Source organism: Procambarus clarkii, chromosome 21 (assembly GCF_040958095.1).
Source record: "Procambarus clarkii isolate CNS0578487 chromosome 21, FALCON_Pclarkii_2.0, whole genome shotgun sequence".
NCBI classification, from domain to species: domain Eukaryota; kingdom Metazoa; phylum Arthropoda; class Malacostraca; order Decapoda; family Cambaridae; genus Procambarus; species Procambarus clarkii.
Window position 1 is genome coordinate 2,972,351 of NC_091170.1, and position 10,505 is coordinate 2,982,855.

Sequence of the window (10,505 nt, forward strand, 5' to 3'; positions counted from 1 at the left end):
GTTAGTAAATGGAATGCACTAGGAAGTGATGTGGTGGAGGCTGACTCCATACACAGTTTTAAATGTAGATATGATAGAGCCCAGTAGGCTCAGAAATCTGTACACCTGTTGATTGACGGTTGAGAGGCAGGACCAAAGAGCCAGAGCTCAACCCCCACAAGCACAATTAGGTGAGTACACACACACACACACACACACACCTGGTATGTGTGTGTGTAGGAGGACTTGGAGGATATTATTTTTTCAGGGATATTCCTGCGCGGGCCCTAAGCCTCTGGCTGGCCCACAAAGTTTTGCTTGTTTCTCTTTTACTTGGGCGGAGTATGAGTATTTATTACTTGTATGGTCGCTTCAGTAAGATTTTGCCATATGTGTTTAACAACATCTACCAGGGGGCCTGGTAGCCTGGTGGGTAGCGCGCAGGACTCGTAATTCTGTGGCGCGGGTTCGATTCCCGCACCCGGCAGAAACAAATGGGCAAAGTTTCTTTCACCCTGAATGCCCCTGTTACCTAGCAGTAAATAGGTACCTGGGAGTTAGTCAGCTGTCACGGCCTGCTTCCTGGGGTGTGTGTGTGTGGTGTGAAAAAAAAAAAAAAGTAGTTAGTGTAGTTAGTAAACAGTTGATTGACAGTTGAGAGGCGGGCCGAAAGAGCAAAGCTCAACCCCCGCAAATACAAATAGGTGAACTAGGTGAATACACACACACACAGAGGGGGGATGAATGTGAGCTGGAGGAGGCAGGAGTCACACTGCAGCAAGCTCCTGGAAATATCGAATTACCTAAGTAATGTGAACAGGTTGAGGGCTACAGTGGTGTCCCAGGTTACATAAAGGTTCAGGGAAGTGTAAAAGCAAATAAAATACAATAAACAAGTAAAAGTGAGTTAAAATAGCTGAGTGGAAAAGTTTGTTTTTGTTCTAGAACAAAAACAAAGATGGCCGCCGCCACCACCACCACTGGGAATGTAGACACACCAACAGATGATTGTTTCAAAGGATTCTCACCACAAGATATAAGGAAAGGAGGTGTTCTTGGCAGGTTAGAGATAATTGAGGCTATGCAAAAGAAGTATGAAGAAAAAGTGCTTAAATTGGAAGAGGACAATGGAGCTCTTTGGAGTGTGCTTTGCACTCTCAAAGGGAGTATGCTTCAGCAAGGTAAGATTATTACTGCATTAACAGACAAGGTAACAAACCAGGAGGAGCAAATCAAGGAACTAGTGAAAGGAAATGAGGCGTGGAAAGTGAAGTGAAGGAAATTGCAGAGTGATGAAGTTGGCAAACTTTGGTTAGTATGACAAGACCTCTCCAAGGAAGACAGAGAAAAGCTGAAAATGAACCTAATTGAGGCAAAACGTCTAAATGGGGATAGAAATGAAGAAGACAGAAATTCTTTTTTCTACAAAGTGACAGGGACTGGAAAGCTTGTTAAATGGTACATAAAAATAAAGCAACAAGATCAGTAGTGGAAGGGGGAGTAAAGAGCAAAGGAAAAGGGAACATGTTCCTGAAAATTGTATATACCAACATAGATGGAGTGTGGTCAAAAACTTTGGAGTTGCAAGATATAATCCAGCTTAGGGTCCCAGATATTGTTGCATTATCAGAGATGAAACTTGAAGGAAATATAATAAATGAAGTCATATTCCCAAGAGGCTATTCAGTTTGGAGACGTGACAGGAAAACTAGGAAGGGAGGAGGAGTGGCTGTACTGGTGAAAAAACACCTGAAGGTAAGAGAGTTAATATTTGAAAACCCTCAAGATATTGACATAATGGCATTGCAGGTCTGGAATCAGGATGGTAAGCTGATAATTTTAAATGCCTACAGCCCACCAGCAAGCAACACATGGACAAAGGAAGAACTGGATGACAAACGAGAACGCCTCATAATGGTCATGAGAGATATTATTGTACAAGCAGATAAAGATAAATCATGACTGTTGATACTGAGGGACTTCAACTTTAAAGCAATAGACTGGGGACCTATGAAGCAAGAACGGAGGACTTTTGGATATGCAGATTTTTGAACCTCATTCTGGAGACATTCTTGTATCAACACATAAAGCAAGCCACAAGAATGAGGGAAGGAGATGTACCGTCAGTACTGGATCTAGTATTCACCAGGAAAGAAGAAGAGATATTTGACATCCAGTACCTTCCTCCCTAGGGAAAGAGTGATCACGTCCTGTTAGACATTGATTATGCTTTAAGATATCATCTAGAAAAAAATGGAGACATTGAAACAGTTGATAAACTCGATTTATGGAGAGGACACTATGGGAAACTTCGAAATTTTTTTTAATGAGTGAAATTGGACAGAATTGTTGCTAGGCAGGGAAGTAAATGAAATATATGCAAATTTTGTAAAAATATAAGAGGAAGGCACACAAACAACCATACCAAAACAGAGATGCAGGGCCAGAAAACAGGAATGGTTCGACAGAAATTGTGAGAGGGCAAGAGACCAAAAGGCACAAAAATGGAATCAGTGTAGGAAGAAGCCAAACCCCAAACATACCAGTGATACAAAGATGCGAGAAACAATTATACGGCAGTAAGAAGAGAGGCAGAAAGAAATTTTGAAAAAGGGATAGCGGATAAATGTAAAACAGAACCGGGCCTATTCTACAAATTCATAAGCAACAAATTACAGGTAAAGGATAATATCCAGAGGTTGAAAATGGGAAACAGATTCACGGAAAATGAAAAGGAAATGTGTGAAACATTAAATGAAAAGTTCCAAAGTGTGTTTGTACAAAATGAAATCTTCAGAGAACCAGACACAATAAAAATTCCAGAGAACAACATAGAGTGGATAGAGGTGTCTAGAGATGAAGTGGAAAATATGCTGAAGGAGCTCAGTAAGAACAAAGCAGCTGGCCCAGATGGCGTTTCACCATGGGTTCTGAGAGAATGTGCATCTGAGCTCAGCATTCCACTTCACCTGATCTTTCAGGCATCCCTGTGTACAGGAATCGTAGCAGACGTGTAGAAACAGGCTAACATAGTTCCAATCTACAAAAGTGGCAGCAGGGAAGACCCCCTCAATTATAGACCTGTATCATTGACAAGTGTAATAGTGAAAGTATTGGAAAAACTAATCAAAACTAAATGGGTAGAACACCTGGAGAGAAATGATATAATATCAGACAGACAGTATGGTTTTCGATCTGGAAGATCCTGTGTATCGAATTTACTCAGTTTCTATGATCGAGTCACAGAGATATTACAGGAAAGAGATGGTTGGGTTGACTGCATCTATCTGGACCTAAAAAAGGCTTTCGACAGAGTTCCATATAAGAGGTTGTTCTGGAAACTGGAAAATATTGGAGGGGTGACAGGTAAGCTTCTAACATGGATGAAAAATTTTCTGACTGATAGAAAAATGAGGGCAGTAATCAGAGGCAATGTATCGGAATGGAGAAATGTCACAAGTGGAGTACCACGGGGTTCAGTTCTTGCACCAGTGATGTTTATTGTCTACATAAATGAGCTACCAGTTGGTATGCAGAATTATATGAACATGTTTGCTGATGATGCTAAGATAATAGGAAGGATAAAAATTTAGATGATTGTCATGCCCTTCAAGAAGACCTGGACAAAATAAGTATATGGAGCATCACTTGGCAAATGGAATTTAATGTTAATAAATGTGATGTTATGAAATGTGGAATAGGAGAACATAGACCCCACACAACTTATATATTATGTGAGAAATCTTTAAAGAATTCTGATAAAGAAAGAGATCTAGGGGTGGTTCTAGATAGAAAACTATCACCTGAGGACCACATAAAGAATATTGTGCAAGGAGCCTGTGCTATGCTTTCTAACTTAAGAATTGCATTTAAATACATGGATGGCGATATACTAAAGAAATTGTTCATGACTTTTGTTAGGCCAAAGCTAGAATATGCAGCTGTTGAGTGGTGCCCATATCTTAAGAAGCAAATCAACAAACTGGAAAAGGTGCAAAGACATGCTACTAAGTGGCTCCCAGAACTGAAAGGCAAGAGTTACGAGGAGAGGTTAGAAGCATTAAATATGCCAAAACTAGAAGACAGAAGAAAAAGAGGTGATATGATCACTACATACAAAATAGTAACAGGAATTGATAAAATCGACAGGGAAGATTTCCTGAGACCTGGCACTTCAAGAACAAGTGGTCATAGATTTAAACTAGCTAAACACAGATGCCTAAGAAATATAAGAAAATTCACCTTCGCAAATAGAGTGGTAGACGGTTGGAACAAGCTAAGTGAGAAGGTGGTGGAGGCCAAGACCGTCAGTAGTTTCAAAGCGTTATATGACAAAGAGTGCTGGGAAGACGGGACACCACGAGCGTAGCTCTCATCCTGTAACTACACTTAGGTAATTACACACACAAACACACACACACACACACACAGACACACACACACACACACACACACACACACACACACACACACACACACACACACACACACACACACACACACACACACACACACACACACACACACACACACACACACACACACACACACACACACACACACACACACACACACACACACACACACACACACACACACACACACGAGGCCTGAGGGGCCTCGTAGCCTGGTGGATAGCGCGCAGGACTCGTAATTCTGTGGCGAGGGTTCGATTCCCGCACGAGGCAGAAACAAATGGGCAAAGTTTCTTTCACCCTAAGTGCCCCGGTTACCTAGCAGTAAATAGGTACCTGGGAGTTAGCCAACTGTCACGGGCTGCTTCCTGGGGTGTGTGTGTGTGGTGTGGGAAAAAAAATAAAAAAAATAAAAAAGTAGTTAGTAAACAGTTGACAGGCGGGCCGAAAGAGCAAAAAGCTCAACCCCCGCAAAAACACAACTAGTAAACACACACACACACACACACACACACACACACACACACACACACACACACACACACACACACACACACACACACACACACACACACACACACACACACACACACACATTTCCAAAAATTTGGAAGACGGCCAATGTAGTCCCAATATACAGGAATGGTGATATGCAGGAGGCACTGAACTACAGGCCAGTGTCCGTAACTTGCATTCCATGCAAGTTAATGGAGAAGATTATCTGAAAAAAGCTAGAGGAACATCTGGAGCGAAAGAACTTTGTAACACAATATCAGCATGGGTTCAGTGATGGCAAATCATGCCTAACAGGTTTAATTGAGTTCTAAAACCAGGCAACAAATATCAGGGAAGAGAGAGAGGGCTGGGCAGACTGCATGTTTCTGAACTGCCAGAAAGCTTTTGACATAGTACCACGTAAGAGCCTAGTGCACAAATTGGAGATGCAGGCAGGAGTGAAAGGGAAAGTACTCCACTGGATAAGGGAATACCTAAGCAGCAGGACACAGCTAGTCACTGTGAGGGGTGAGGTCTAGGAGAGGCGGGGAGTCACCAGTGGAGTCCTACAGGGATCAGTCCTTGGACCTATACTGCTTCTGATATACGTATATGATCTCCCAGAAGGAATTGACTCGTTCCTCTCGATGTTTGCTGATGATGTAAAAAATATGAGGAGGATCAAGATTGGAAAATAGTATGAGACTACAAGATGACCTACACAAACTGAAGGAATGGTCCGACAAATGGCTACTAAAGTTCACCCAAGTAAACGTAAGGAAATGAAACTTGGTGGCCAGTCACTGGATACCGAATGGGAGATGAAGTTCTTCACGAAACGGATAGAGAAAAAGATCTAAGAGTTGATATCACGCCAAACCAGTCTCCTGAAGCTCACATCAAATGAATAACATCAGCGGCGAAAGCGAGGCTGGCTAACATATGAACTACCTTCAGGAACCTGTATAAGGAATCATTCAGAACCTTGTATACCACATATGTAAGACCAATCCTGGAGTATGCAGCCCCAGCATGGAGCCCGAACCTTGTCAACCACAAGGCGAAGCTTTAAAAAGTTCAGAGGTATGCCACTAGACTTGTCCAAGAACTAAGAGGCATGAGTTACGAAGAAAGGCTGCGGGATATGCACCTCACGACACTCGAAGACAGAAGAGTAAGGGGAGACATGATCACTACCTGCAAAATTCTCAGAGGAATTGACAGGGTAGATAAAAATAAACTATTCAACACTGGTGGTACGTGAACAAGGGGACTCAGGCGAAAACTGAATACCCAAATGAGGCACAGGAATGTTAGAAAGAACTTTTTCAGTGTCAGAGTAGTTAACAGATGGAATGCATTAGGCAGAGATGTGGTGGAGGCTGACTTCGTACACAGTTTCAAATGTAGATATGATAGAGCCCAGTAGGCTCAGGAATCTGCACAGCAGTTGATTGACAGTTGAGAGGCGGGACCAAAGAGTCAAAGCTCAACCCATGCAAGCACAAATAGGTGTGTACAAATAGGTGAGTACATACACACACACACACACACACACACACACCAACACACACACACACCAACACACACACGTGTCCCTAACCTGAATACCATGCAAGCTGATTGAGAAGATTGTACGAAAAAAGCTAGTGGAACATCTGGAGCGAAAGAACTTTGTAACACAGCATCAACAGGGATGGCAAGTCCTGCCATCCCTGTTCAGAGATGGCAAGTCCTGCCTCACAGGGATAATTAAATTCTATGACCAAGCAACAAAAATCAGGCAAGAAAGAGAGGGGTGGACAGACTGCATATTTTTGGATTGCCAGAAAGCCCTTGACACAGAACCACACAAGAGGTTACTGAAAAAGTTGGAGATGCAGGTTGGAATGAAAGTGAAGGTACTAAATTGGATAATGGAATACCTAAGCAACAGAAGACAGCTAATCACTGTGAGGGGGTGTGAGGTCTCAGATTGGCGAGACGTCACCAGTGGAGTCCCGCAGGGTTCACTCCTTGGACCTATGTAGTAGTAGGCATCGTTCAATCTCGGGAAACTATGGAGTTGCGCCCTAGTTGTCAATCCTGGTGCAGCGTCTGGTGTGACTGATGAGGCCAATCCGAAAGTGGCAGTCCATCCCACACCGAGCACAAAGGAAGTTCGATTCTGGTCTGTCTTCCTGGCTACCGGCTTTTCTTCTCTGTCTCTTTACCTCCGATTTCTTGGCAAGTGACTCCTCGAACTTGAAGAGACCTCTTTGAACAGACTGACCCCAGGCTGAACGGTCTGCTGGCAGTGTCTTCCACATAGTAATATCGACGTCCATGGCTTTCAGGTCCCTCTTGCATACGTCTTTTTACCGTAGCTGGGGCTTGCCTGTTGGACGCTTTCCCTGCATCAGCTCTCCATACAGGAGTTCCTTGGGGATCCTGCCGTCGCCCATTCGCACAACATGGCCGAATCAGCGCATTCGTCTCTTTTTCAGCATTGTGTACATGCTGGTGATTCTTGCTCTCCCCAAGACGTTGTTGTTTGTCACCTTGTCCTGCCAGGTGATGTCCAAGATGTGTCCAAGGCAGCACATGTGGTAGGCATTAAGCTGTCTTTCATGACGGACGCAGTGTCCAAGACTCACTGCCATAAAGGAGAGTGCTCAGGACACAGGCTCTGTAAACCTGAATCTTAGTATACTCAGTCAGCCTATTGTTGGCCCACACTCTCTTTGTCAGTCCGGACATGGTAGTAGATGCCTTACCGATGCGTTTGTTTAGCTCGTATCAAGAGAGAGGGAGTCAGAGATTGAGGAGCCCAGGTACACGAATTCGTGAACGACTTCCAGTTTGGAATCAAAGATGCTGATGTCAGGTGGGGAGTCCACTCCTAGTCCCATGACGTGTGTTTTCTTCAGGCTGATGGTGAGTCCAAAAGCCTTATAGGCCTCGCTGAAGCGGGTCATGAGCCGTTGGAGGTCTTCTGCTGAGTGGGCAGTGACTGCTGCGACGTCAGCAAAAAGGAAGTCACGCAGACACCTCAGCCGAACCTTCGTCTTGGCTCTCAGCCTGGCGAGGTTAAGAGCTTTCCATCCGACCTGGTCCAGAGGTAAATGCCTTCCGTGACAGATCCGAAGGCGTGCCGCAGCATAACTGCGAAGAAAATCCCGAATAGGGTTGGAGCCAGTACGCAGCCCTGCTTTACTCCACTTCGGATGTCAAAGGCGTCTGATGTTAGGCCATCAAAGACCACGGTGCCCTTCATGTTCTCATAGAAAGATCTGATGATGCTGAGGAGCCTGGATGGGCATCCGATCTTGGGGAGGATCTTGAACCTATACTGTTTCTGATATATGTAAATGATCTCCCAGAGGGCATAGAATCGTTCCTCCCATTGTTTGCTGGCGATGCAAAAATTCTAAGGAGGATTAAAACAGAGGATGATATTAGAAGGCTACAAGATGACCTAGACAGACTGAATGAATGATACAACAAATAGCTACTAAAGTTCAACCTGAGTAAATGCAAGGTAATGAAACTAGGCAGTGGAAACAGGAGGCCAGACACAAGATACCGAATAGGAGATGAAGTACATCATGAAACGGACAGTGAGAAAGATCTAGGAGTTGATATCACACCAAACCTGTCTCCTGAAGCCCACATAAAAAGAATTACATCTGCGGCATATGCGAGGCTGGCTAAAATCAGAACAGCCTTCAGGAACTTGTGTAAGGAATCATTCAGAATCTTGTATACCACATATGTAAGACCCATCCTGGAGTTTGCGGCCTCAGCATGGAGCTCGTACCTTGTCAAGCACAAGACGAAGGTGGAAAAAGTTCTTAGGTATGCCACCAGGCTAGATCCAGAACAAAGAGGTATGAGTTACGACGAAAGGCTGCGGGAAATGCACCTTACGACACTGGAAGACAGAAGAGTAAGGGGAGACATGATCACTACCAACAAAATTCTCAGAGGAATTGACAGGGTAGATAAGGATAAACTTTTTAACGCTGGTGGTAAGCGAACAAGGGGACTCAGGTGGAAACCGAGTACCCAAATTAGCCACAGGGACGTTAGAAAGAACTTTTTCAGTGTCAGAGGCCCCCGTGGAGAGTTCCTCTTCCGCAGTTCTGTACTTCCTTAATCCACATCACTAAAGGTTTTACTCCTCCTACAATTCTAAAACGCCTTTTCATTGCGCACTTTTCTTCTCACTCCCGCTCAGTTTCCGTCTTCACTGATGGGTCTAAGTCTGTGGGCGGCTCTGTTGTTTTTCCTAATTGCACTTATATGTCACTTACCTCCAGAGACTAGCGTCTTCACAGAGGAACTTTATGCTATTTTCTATGCTATTCGCCTCCTGCTTTCTCGTTGTCAATCTTCCTTTGTCATTGTTGTTGACTCTCTTAGTGCCCTCATGGCTCTCGGGTCCTTCAATCCGGTTCATCGAGTAGTTGTCGAGATTCAGCATTAGCTGTTTCTTGTTCACAGTAAATTTAAGTCAGTTGAGTTTTGTTGGGTTGTCAACCATTATAGTGTCTCTTTAAATGAACGTGCGGATACTGCCGCTAGGGAAGCTGTCCGTTCATGTCCCATCTCTCGTAAAGGTCTTCCTTATTCCAACTTTTACCCGGTTATCCATTCCTCCATCCTTACCCGTTGGCAGGCTTGTTGGTCGTCTGATTCTGGTAACAAACTGCGTACTCTTAAGAGTTGTGTGTCCTCGTGGCCGTCCTCCTACCATCGTAACCGGCGATGTGAAATGGCTCTGGCGAGGTTGCATATTGGCTATACTCGCTTAACTCATAGTCACTGGATGGAGCGCCGACCTGCTCCTTATTGTTCTAATTGCATTGTCCCTCTTATGGTCGTGCATATCCTTGTTGAATGTCCTGACTTCCGGGACGAGTGTGTGTCTTGTTTTCCGACCTTCACCCACAGTCGCTTGTCCCTCGATAGTATTCCTGATGACTCTGATACTTTTGATATCGTTCGCCTTATGCGTTTCTGTTCCTATACTGGCATCCTTATATAGCGATATATAGCGCCCTCTGATTATCCCGCACACTTGATGGTGCTACATTGCCTTCCGGTTTGGTGCCTTCTTTTGATAATTACTTACTTACCTCAGTGTCAGAGTAGTTAACAAGTGAAATGCATTAGGCAGTGATGTGGAGGAGGCTGACTCCATACACAGTTTCAAACGTAGATATGATAGAGCCCAATAGGCTCAGGAATCTGTACATCAGTTGATTGCCGGTTGAGAAGTGGGACCAAGAGCCAGAGCTCAACCCCCGCAAGCACCACTAGGGGAGTGCACACTCCCTCACACAGGATTTGGCACCTAGGTGAGTAAGTGACCATAGCGCTTTCTCACCCCTCCTCCTCTACCTCCACCTCCCCCTGTCTCTTCCCATCTGACACTCTCCCCCCTCTCTCACCCCCTCCTTAGAACCCCCATCCCTCAAACACAGATACACTTATCTGCATAGAATATCATTTACTCACACACGCACAGGAGCCGGTGGCCGAGGGAGAGCACGCTGGACACGGGATCCTGTGGTCCCGGGTTCGATCCCGGGACCACGAGCTGATGGGTTGTCACGAAGTCTCTTCTCTCCA